This window comes from Eubalaena glacialis, chromosome 1 (assembly GCF_028564815.1).
Source record: "Eubalaena glacialis isolate mEubGla1 chromosome 1, mEubGla1.1.hap2.+ XY, whole genome shotgun sequence".
In the NCBI taxonomy this organism is placed as follows: Eukaryota; Metazoa; Chordata; class Mammalia; order Artiodactyla; family Balaenidae; genus Eubalaena; species Eubalaena glacialis.
The window spans coordinates 215,127,520-215,139,321 of NC_083716.1; the positions used below are offsets into that span (position 1 = coordinate 215,127,520).

General features: G+C 34.6%; 1 protein-coding gene across 2 annotated transcripts in view; it reads right to left on the bottom strand.

Annotated features, from left to right (window-relative positions):
* The window catches only part of ERBB4 (erb-b2 receptor tyrosine kinase 4), a 1,117,451-nt gene that overhangs the window by 157,166 nt on the left and 948,483 nt on the right, over positions 1–11,802 (bottom strand). The gene's annotated exons all lie outside the window — the stretch shown is intronic.

Below are 11,802 nucleotides of genomic sequence, written 5' to 3' on the forward strand. Positions count from 1 at the left end.
CTGGAGAAGAATTTGGGCAGGTGTAGAGGAAGCAAATCTGTGTCTTGTCTTCATTCCCACAATGGTTTTCCTGTTTCCAGTCAAATTGCTTGATCTCCTCATCCTTTGTTTCTCCTATGTGCAGCAAAATGCAAGTCCTAGCTCTCTGAATTACTATAAACATCTTGAAATCAGTAAGAAGAATGACATTGCATGCATACATCTGAAAGATCATGATTATATATCACAGCTTCCTGATAGCAATATTATAACACCCATCTACCTACACAGTTGTAGAAACAAAAGCCACAGGGGAGCCATAAACTAGACATGCAGGTCCTGCTACTTCGATTCTGCATTTAAGAAAATCACTGTGCTCCTAAAATCTGCTACAATACCAAACTTCATTCACATAATCATGACTAATAGATGTAATTGTGAACACTTTACACACATAAAGTACCATTTAATCCATTCAGATTGGAAAACTTTCAGATTTGTGTCAAAATAAAAAGTACATTAAAAGTACTAGCTATACATTTACAGTAAAGAAATTAAGTTCTTTTCTTTCTGGATGTGTATGGTAGCTGAATGAAAACCTTTGCCATTTATAGAATGGAGTAATTTCCTGGCTGAATGAGAGTCGCTCAGCATGCCAAACAAAGCCACAGGCAAAGCAAAGCAAAAGGGAAACTTGCTATTTTATAGGTTAGACAAGAAAGTCTGTCATACAGAGTGAAGTAAGTCAGAAAGAGAAAAACAAATACAGTATGCTAACACATATATATGGAATCTAAGGGAAAAAAAACAAAAAAAAAAAAGAGGTCATGAAGAACCTAGTGGCAAGATGGGAATAAAGACACAGACCTACTAGAGAATGGACTTGAGGATATGGGGAGGGGGAGGGGTGAGATGTGACAGGGTGAGAGAGTGTCATGGACATATATACACTACCAAATGTAAAATAGATAACTAGTGGGAAGCAGCCGCATAGCACAGGGAGATCAGCTCGGTGCTTTGTGACCACCTAGAGGGGTGGGATAGGGAGGGTGGGAGGGAGGGAGATACAAGAGGGAAGAGATATGGCAACATATGTACATGTGTAACTGATTCACTTTGTTGTAAAGCAGAAGCTAGCACACCATTGTAAAGCAATTATACTTCAATAAAGATGTTTAAAAAAAAATAAAATAAAAAAAAAAAAAAAAAAAAAAAGAAACAACCTAAATGACTGCTCTAAGGGAGAGACCTTCATATTTCATGCAAACCCCAGGAAATAATTAAGGCTTCAGTGCAATTCTGGGACCTGTGCTCTAGAAACTGCCTCAATAAACTTCATTTTCAATCTGGTAAAATCAAGATGCTCTCTTATCCCTTACTACCTCTTTTATATCATCCTCCTCTAAGGCAATGAGAATTTAGCACATAAATAAAAAGCAGGAGGTTGTTTCAAGGAGGGGATAAACATGATTCAAATTCAGCCAGGTGCTTTATCACCAATTTGGGAGGTTGCAAAGTTATTAGACATTCTGATATAAAGATGGAGGGAAAAACTATTGGTAGAAAAGAGAGATAAAAAAAAAAAGCCTTTGGAAGGTAAACTGAAAACACAAAAGTACTTCAAAGTAAAAATAATCTAGCTGCCTCTCATTTAATATTCCAGAAAGGGGAAAAAGTTCATTAGACACTTAAAAGTTATCATGAGATAATTAAAAGTAGATGATATTTTAGACTAAATCTCTGTAATACTGTAGTAGTTATTTCACCTAAATTACAAATGAGAAGTCCACAAATCTTATGGAGTCAGGGTAAGGGGTGCTGGCTGTCAGTTGGTCTAGGCTGGGGTGACTGGGTGATAAATGAATTCAGATTGTGGCTTTGTCACTATGACCTGTGGCCTTAAATGGATTCTGTTACCTGTTTAGTCTTCATTTTCCCCATCTTCAATACAGGCACATCGATGGTCTTAAAGCTGGTCTCTGTGAGGACCTAGGGATCCCTCAGGGTACCATGAAGCCCTTTCAACGCCTTCTATTGCTATAGGTATGGCTCAGTTTTATTTGTTTAGATTTTCAAGTAAAATTTCACTTGACAAAACAATTTCAAATTTAAAAATTTTTAAATCAGTGAAATATATAATCTTCTGGAGCTCCTTGCTGTGCCAAAGTTTCAATAAGTTCTGGTATTCATTGTTTTAAAGATTTACCATCTCCATAAAGGAACATTGGGCTGGTCCCTTCTGTGTGATTTTTCTATTATTTTTCTTTCCTTTTGTACACAGCAAATTACTTTAAGATATTGATTTGATTTGTGTTTTGTGCTTGCTTCTTTAGAATAAATAGGAAAAGCTGTATGTTTCTAGTTTGGGCGCTTCATCTTGAAAGGGATTTTACACTGTAGTACCTAAAATTATAATTCCAAGGCAACAGCACCCAGGAGATAAGCCTCTCGTAGGTTTTGTTGTTTGAGAAATTGACTTCTTTCTATCTAGCCCTGGAGGTGAGGGTGGAACATAAAAGAGGCTGAACCCAACAACCTAGAGAAAAAAGATTACGTTCTCTAAGACCAAAGAGGGAAGAGGGAATCACTTGTGGCAGTTCTAGAAAGGGGCTGGGAATGGGGTGGGGTAGGGGGAACCTAGCCTCCTACTCTCACTCTGTCCCCACAGCAGTGCTAAGCCTCTCCCAGGATGGTGTGTAGATAGATGCCCAGGCCCTGGAGGACTGAACACCATGAGACAAGGATTTATAGGAACATGTCCCAGCTAGCTTGATGGAGAGAAGAGTATGTGAAGTAGAGCCCAATCCTCCAGTCACCCCAGTCAGTCGAGTCTAGATCAGGTGACACCCAGCCAACCCCACAACATGTGAATGAGCCCAGTCGAGATCCCAGAGCCACCCAGCACACCCAAACTCACGAACAATAAACACTCATGTTATATGCCAAAATAAAAAAGAAAGATGAAAAATTATTTGGGAACTATAAGGACTGTGCATACTTGACAGAAAGATTGGAGAACTCTGCTTCTGTAGAGCCGAACAAGAGCACCTTCATGTACCAATTATGAAGGCAGGAAAAATGGAGATTCTGCTCCTGTTTACCAAGCATCCCATATTCCTCATCAGATTCTTTGATATCTCTAGAAGAATCCTTATGGGGATCTCCCAATACACGATTAAAATGGAATTTCTGACCAACTTTGATAGGTGAGTACCAAGCTGGAATCATTTTAAGTTAGAAAAAAAAAAAACTAATGGGATGCTCCTCCAATCTAGTATTTCAGACCAAATTTATTTTTGTTTAATATGAGGAAATGATGAAAAGACTTCCCTTGGACGGATTTGTGTTTTGTCCTGGAAAAAAAAAATTCAAGTGAACCCTTTATTATGCAAACATATAGAGATCCTCTTCTGAAATGGATGGCCTTGAGGGCACTGTTCCATGTGATTACAAAAAAGGTCAATATTTCCTGATCAACACTATGTGTTAGACAACATGCTAAGATATTGACACATTTTGTTTTATTTAACTGTTACAATAACCCTATGTGGTAAATATTATTGTCCTGATGTTTAGATAAGGAAGTTCACAGAGTTTACGGAACTTGTGCAAAATTTCACAGCTAATGACTGGTAGTGTTGGGATTCAAAGCCAGATCTAATTGCAAAATCCATTTTCTTTCATCATTATAATTAGAGTAGGTTCTCAATGGAAGTTTGCTATATTCATGAGTACAATAATAAATGAGTACATGAATAAAAACAAAAGAAAAAAGGAATATAATAAATGAGTGCAAATTAATAAAGAAATATATGTATCTGTGTTCTGTAGAAACTATTACCTAATTTTTCAGATTAATATCAGTTGTTTCTATTTATTTATTAATTCAAACTTGATAAACAAAGCTTTGATTCCTTTTATGCAGGCCCAAGTATTTTCATTTGGCAAAAGAGAAAATGACTCTCAAAGCTCTTATTAACTATGATTCAAAATTCAAACCCAGGTTGTATTTCTCTGTGGTTCATACTTTTTCTGCTACACTACGCTATCTTTCTGTAAAAGCCATGTTTAAATTAATTTTGATGATAATAAATATTAAACAATATGTTTTAATTTTACTTGCTATTATAATAACATATACTAAGCATTGAAGTTTTGGTAGCATATATGTAAAGTTGATGCATGATTTCATTTAACCATCACAGGAGGTGGACAAATGGAGGCTGTTGCCCATTTTATAGATGAGAAAACAAATTTAGAGACAGTAAGGAATTTGCCTAAGTCATACAGATGATAAGTGATAGAGCTAAAACTGGAACACAGTGCGGTTTCCTCCTAAATTCTGCTCTAAAAAACTGCTGTGTGATACCATACCTCATCACTCACTCCATGAGGCAATGTTTTTTGTTTACTTAGTTTTTGTGTCTCTCTTCCCCAGCGGAATATAAAAACTGTGATAGAGGGACTTGTTCTTTCTTAAAATCCCGGATCTTGGGATAGTACCTGCTACATCATAACTTAATATTTTTTTAAATGAATAAATAAATGATTTTTCCTGGTTAAGCAAAGACTGTAGATATTCTCCTTTGTGATTCAAATCTCAAAAGTCTAATTTAGAAATAGATCTAATAATGGACAGAGACCCTGCAAAGATTCACTCATTTGGCTGCTTCTTTAGGGTAAAAAAAAAAATGAACATTGTATCTTCATGAAATAATCAATGACTTGTCCATGATTCTGAGTGCAGTTCTTCATCCATCTACTATTTAATAGCAGGACCTTGGGAAAGTCACTGAATGTATTTATTCTGAATAAAATTTTACCGTTGAGTCATATTCATGCTACTGAATTTCTCTAAAGATCTAATGACAATTCATTAGAATATATAATGCTTTCAAAGATAAATAGTAGCAGTAAAAATGATAAATAATAAGCTAACTTTCATCCTTGTCTCTTCCAAACAGTGGCTGTGACTAAAAAAAAAAAACCTCTCTATTTTAATTTAAATTGTGAAATGTCATTAATTGGAGTCTGTCTATGCCACTAACACTATGGCTTCTAATTCCAATATGTCTCTTCTATTCCACTGTTATAAAATATAATAATTTCTCTGTATCAAAACATACTCCCTCAAACCCATTCAACTAGTATTCACAAACTTCTAAACAGTATTAAAAGTCATTATCATATTATTACATGTATTTAATAAATGACAATTTTATCTTTTCTAGAATGTTAGAAGTATTCTGTCTCTTCTGTAGAATATGTATTTATTATTTTTGAATTATATATATGCACATAAGACTGAGGTCGTATTTACATATAGAATTTGGTCTTGACCACAAACAAACCAGAAATTTCAGCACCCAGCTCATGCATTTAACTGACATCAGACATTCAAATTTGAGTCCAGTTTTATTCATGTAGAAGGAAATGGCTGAGTCAAATGGGAAATTACTATTTCCTGTCACTCTGTGTCGCTACTGCTAGAGAACAATGGAAAAGAAGAAAGAAAGAAAGTAAATGAAGGTTCTGCTCATGTTATACATTTAAACCTTAAGGAAGACTTCATATCTGTGTACAGAAGAAAAGTTTATTTCTTAACACAGAAACCTGCTCTCCTTCCAATCATTGTGAACTATGTTTCTGAACTGAGAAAGAGAGAAATTCTTTTCTCCTCTTTGCCCCTCACACTAACTGCCACTCTGCCATCAAGAAAAAAGAAAATTAAGATCCAGAGACACCTCCCAATAGCTACAAAAATTTAGATTTCACAATAGAATTTCCATTAGCTCCAACTGGGAATATTATGTGGGCAAGAAAAGTAATCTGGAGGACAAACAACTTAAGAGTGTAAAATTTTAAAAAACAGTTTAATTGAGAGAATCTATTAAACTGGGCTAAAATTCATGTTGACCTTTGAACAATACAAGTTTTCTTAGAAAAAATAAATGTTGGAATCAATCTATTTGCAAAAATATAACTGAAAGAGTCTTTATATATAGGCAGGTCTAAATTATTTTGGTTAAACATATTAGGTCATTTTTACTCTTTGAAATATCAAATTATCTTTATTTCCATTTCGTTTCAGAGGAATGTTAAGGATGGATCATTTTATAACTTAGACAATTAATCATCTTGAAGTGTACAATGGACCACTGAAAAATGTTTTTAGAATCATCTCTTTAACTAGTTCCAATTGTAAACCACTAAAAAAGAAAGCCCTGGGAACACTACATCTGAATTAAACTGCAAATCAATTAGAGCTCCAGAAGAAAATCTGACAGTAAAGAAAAATAGGCCAGCAAAGCTCCGAGGAAGATTTCAAGATTTTGAAAAATAATGGTGGCAGATACTCAGTACTCAGGCTTTAAAAATGCAGTAACAACAACAACAAAGTCTCAAATAATCTCCTTAGAAAGAAGTCAGAAGATAAAATCTATGCAGTAAAAGGAAGTTAAACCCACTTTAACCTTTTCTAACTTGAGATTGAGAAGTTAGAATTTTCTCTTTGCTCCTCACTGGTAATAGACTATCTATTCAAAGAATTACCCTGACCTCAGCTCTTTGCCAATTCACTGCTGGTTTCACATGTTCAATATTACAAACAATTCGATTTTCTAACATGAAAATTAGAGGTCACGATAATAGCACATGCAGAACAGCAGCTTAGGAACCTGTGTAGGAAAGCATGTGAAAATAGGAGACAAGTTCTTTCTTCCAAAAAGTAGAAATATTAAATATTAAACATGAGATGACCTCCTCCTACCCTCAGTGTGGTGTAAGAACAAATGTTAAATCTTTCATACTTGAGATTTTAAAATTGAGTATTTTTGAAATGACATCATGAGGGTGTTCTAACTATGAATGTATGTGTCTTTCTTTATTATTTTCACCTCAGATATTATCCAAAATTATAACACATGGCGGACACTCTTACTCTATGCTAAGCAGCATTTTTAGCACAAGTATTACCTCATTCTCATAACTGCTCTATGAAGTGAGTACTATTATTATGCTCATTTTCAGGGGGCACAGAGAGATTAAATAACTTGTCAAGGGCCACACAGCTGATAACTGAGGCAACTGGGATTTGGACCCATTCAGTCTGATTCTAGAGTCTGTATGCTTAACACAAACTAGCACCAAACTATACATTTTAAATTCTTAATTTATAGTGTCACTTGTGATCAGTATCGATACTGCATGGTAGCTCACAGAATAGTTTTGAGCTTGCTTTATCATAATATTTTATATGTAAAACATCAATTAAAAAAAAAATTCCCCCATAATTAAATGAATATCTAGTACTTGATCCTGAAAATGTGACATAGACCTTCATGATAAAGCAATAAAAAATTTCCATGAAGATAATAAAAAGTATTATTCATGATGGAATCTTCTCTTTTATGGGCGTGATGATGAGACACAACTACAGATAAAATGTCACACTCTTCCACTCCTCAAATTCAGGAGGAGTGCAAGTGACTATAAGCTGCAGTGGTGCATGTATTTGGAGAGGAAAGGGTGAAGAATGTTTAAAGACCTGGCTCAGGGGGCATCAGAGTTACTGATACAGAATCCAGGCATTTCAACATACTGCTGTGTCCTTTAGGACTTAAGTTCCTCCATTTTCCTGATCTATAAACTGGGAGAATAATAGGTCATACCTGCTAGAGTTTCAGTAAAGATTACATAATACAAAATATATAGAGCACCAAGCAGATGCCTGTTGTGTACGACACACTTTACCTACATGGACTCACCATGAAGTTCCTTCACTAAACTCACATATGCTTTTCAGAATCTGCCAAGTTGTCTTTTAAAAACTGCTTGCCCAACTTGTTAGCAACATCTCTGAAAGAAGGAATTCTCACAATTATCTTCTATGTTGGATTCATAAAGCCCCAGGAAGGCATATGGTATTATACAAACATTAAATAATAATACGTTCTGCTCTGCTTACCAAATTAAATCAAGTTCTAAATGCAGCACATGCAGAGTGAAAATGGCTGCCGATAAGAAGAAATTTTGGTGTTGAAATTTGTGTTTCTGTTACATAAAATGTTGTAGAATGATGTACCAATGGAAGAATGGAAGGAAAACTTGGAATATGGATGAAATTTTTAAAAATACTTTCTTCTTTATATATAAAAATATAGATTAGTGGTTATAATATTTATTTACTCGCTGTGTGAATTTAATCATGTAACAGATTCTCTGTGACTGACTTTATCTGTGAAATGGACATACTAATGATACTTACCTTATAGGTTTGTGATGAGAAAAATTAATTAATGAATAAAATATACAGAGTAGTGGCTTACACAGGGTAAGTGTTTGATGTTAGCCATAATTATTATTTCTTCTACTTATGTTACACTTTCCACAGGTATTTTATAACGCAAGTATAAGTTGGTTATTTTATAGCATCATATCTCCCCTTCTACCAGCCTTGTCAATAAATAAAAGGGATGCAGCCAAAATGAAAGTGGGTATTGGAGTAATTATGATGGTGATATCTCACTTTCATAAATTCTCTCTTGGTGAGAATTGGAAGTAAAGAAAAAGAAGCCTCTAAGTTACTGAAATAGTTATTTGCAAAATACTTGTGTTGACTCCGACCAAATTACTCATATTTTACAGACATTTCTGAAACAATTCTCTGTTTTGAGGCTTTTGACCTATAGCTAATAAAAGAAGATTGTTTTTAAATACTCCATGATCTAGGAGCTGAGCCAGGGATTTTACATGAGCTATTTTATTTAATCTTTGCAAATCACTATGAGGAAGTTTATTAGTTTTCTATTGCTATAACTCATTACCACAAATGCAGTGGCTTAAAACAATACAAATTAATTTTCTTGCAGGTCTGGACATCAAAAGTCAAAAATCAGTTTCTAAACTGGACTAAAATCAAGGTGTTGGCAGGCCTGCTTTCCTTCTGGAGATTCTAGGGGAGAACTTGTTTCCCTGCCTTTTCTAGCTTCTAGAGGTTGACTGTATTCTTCAGCTTGTGTCCCCCTTTCTCCATCTTCAAGGCATATCACTCCAACTCTGCTTCCGTTTTTGTATCTTCTCTCTATTACTTTGATTCTTCTGCTTCCCACTTATGTGAATCCTCGGATTACATTGGCCCACTTGGATGATCCAGGATAATATCATCTCCCCATCTCAATCTTTAATTTAATCACATCCTCACAATGCCTTTTAACATGTAAATTAACATGTTCACAGAAGATGGGGATAGGACATAACATCTTTGAAGGTAGGGGATTATTATTCAGCCTACTGCAGGTAGATAGTATTATACTCATTTTGTGGATGAAGAAAAATGTAATAATTATTAACTCCATTAATACACTGAGAAACAAAAATTCAAAAAGGTTGAATAATTTATTCAAATTCACAAAACCAAAACGTGGGCACCGGCATACCAATGTAGGTCCTTTTGACCCTAATTCTGTTTCCACTACACAATTCTGCCCCCAAAGTAGGAAAAAATGATAAAGGAAAGACTCCCTCCTTAAGGGTAAATTTTTTTTTCATTTTCTTTGTGAGTTAAAAATATGTATTAAATATATATTGAATAGCTAACTACATGTAAGATCCAATTTTAAGTGCTGGGAAAAAATATGAATCAGACCAAATCAGTAACTACTAGGTAATCTCATATCTTCCCATATATTTGAATACTTATAACTCTTAAATCTATATCTACAATCCTGACCAAATTCAACTACCTAATTGATAGCTCCATTTTTATGTTCAATAAACCTTGTCAATTTGCCATGTCTGGAACTGAACTAGCCTTCTCCACCTCAGGCAACAGCACCACCATACTTCCCTCCCTCAGCATCCTCTAATCAATAATCAAATACCTAAACTGTCTCAAAAATGTTTCATAATTTCATTAACTTCTTATTTTCATTACCCCCAGACTTCTAACTGGTATCTTCATTTACATTCTTGCATTGCCTCAATCTAATCTCCATACATAAATTGGCATGATCTCTTTAGAAAATAAATTACATTATATCACATCCAGGGCAAAATACTTCAATATCCACTGCATTTATAATAAAATCCAAATTTTTCATGCTACACAGTGTTACCACATACCTTGCTCTGTTTAGGACATTTGTGTGCCTGTTGTCCCGGCATAACTAGTAATAGAGCCTCCTTTCACTCTTAAACTTGTTCATTTGGATGACAAATTACCTGGTCACCATATATATAGGGCTCTGTGTTATCTTTCCTCTGCCTAAATTTCTTCCCACAGCCAAAGTCTCTCTCGGGACTCAGTGGGGTCTGTCCTTAAGTCTCCCCTGTAATTATTTTTCTTCAAAATCTAAACCAAAGTGTTTAATCCTATACCTAGTTGTTTTATTTGTTGAATGTTTGTTTTTACCATTAGACACCTCAGTCTACATAGTACCTGGCACGTGGGAGGTGTCCACACATATTTATTGAAAGATTAATGACTAAACAAATATGCCATATAGTCAGAGAGTTATATAAACACGCAGTATAACATTTAAATAATACAATACAAACTAACACAGAAGAGAAGGAAGTCACTTCTGTTTAGAGAGAAAAGAGTTTGACTTCACAAGGGGAGGAAGCCCAGTCAGTGTTGATGGATGAAAAACATCATGCTATGTGAATCAAGAAGCTATGAGAAAAGATTTCTAAGCAGAAGGAATGTCATTTACAAAGGCAAAAAGATTTTAAAACAGTGTGATTATTCAGGGAACTCAAAGTAGCTTCTATTATTAGAGTGTACAGTCTTGGATAAATGATATATTAATGCCATGAATCCCTAAGGACAAAACCTAAATTATGGAGAAGACTGCAGGAAATATAGAGAAGAACTAAGAAATTCAAAACTTAGTTTTGTTTTCATTTATAGTGCTAGGATGATTTGAGAATGTCTATTGCACATTTAGCTCACCTTATAAATTATAGAAGTTCTTAGATAGTTAAATCAGTTTTTGAAGAGTGATATTTCAAATTTCATTACTGTAAAGAATCCTCTCAGTTGTGAGTTTGCCATGTGATATTCACAAAATTGTAATACACGGTCCATAAGGAAACTATATCAAGATTTATGGTACAGAAAACTCAACTGGGCTTTTCCCTCAAGTAATTTTTTGGGTTTGCATTTTAAGAATCTTCTCAAATTTCTTCTTTGGGTGATGTATTTTTATTCACTCTCAGATTGTAAAAAGAAATAGGCTAAAACTACTGGATTAACATTTTGGCATTTATATTATACAAATGCTAAAATGATCAGATCTGTAGAATTTATAGAACATCAGGTCATATTTTGATGTAAATAAGAGTTGGAATAGTGAATTAAAACTCATCTCAGACCTATTTATCTTGGTATAGAAAATTGTAATGGTTTCTTTGAACTTAAAATATGCACTCCAAAGTTGCACACTGGTGGACAACAGGATGTGAAAGCTTTGTTTGGCTCCCAGGGTGCTTCAAAAGTTTGAGTCAAGGTTTAAATTTAGAGAAAAATCCAGAATTCTGGCCCTTCCTGAAAGTTTTGAAGATCCGCTAACTCTGGTGGAAAAAAAACATAGTCTCCAAGAGGCAAGTAAATGTTTTCCACTTCACATAGAACCATCTCCTTCCATCACCCCAGGTACTGAAATCCACACCACTCTCCTTACATACGTTATATGACTGAGACCTTGTGCCGGACAAAAAAAACAAAAAAACAAAAAACAAAACCAGAAACAACAAAAAAACAACTATTAAAGACCAATCGAGAGTTATCAAAACGTCCAGAAAAATGTTTAGAATTTGATC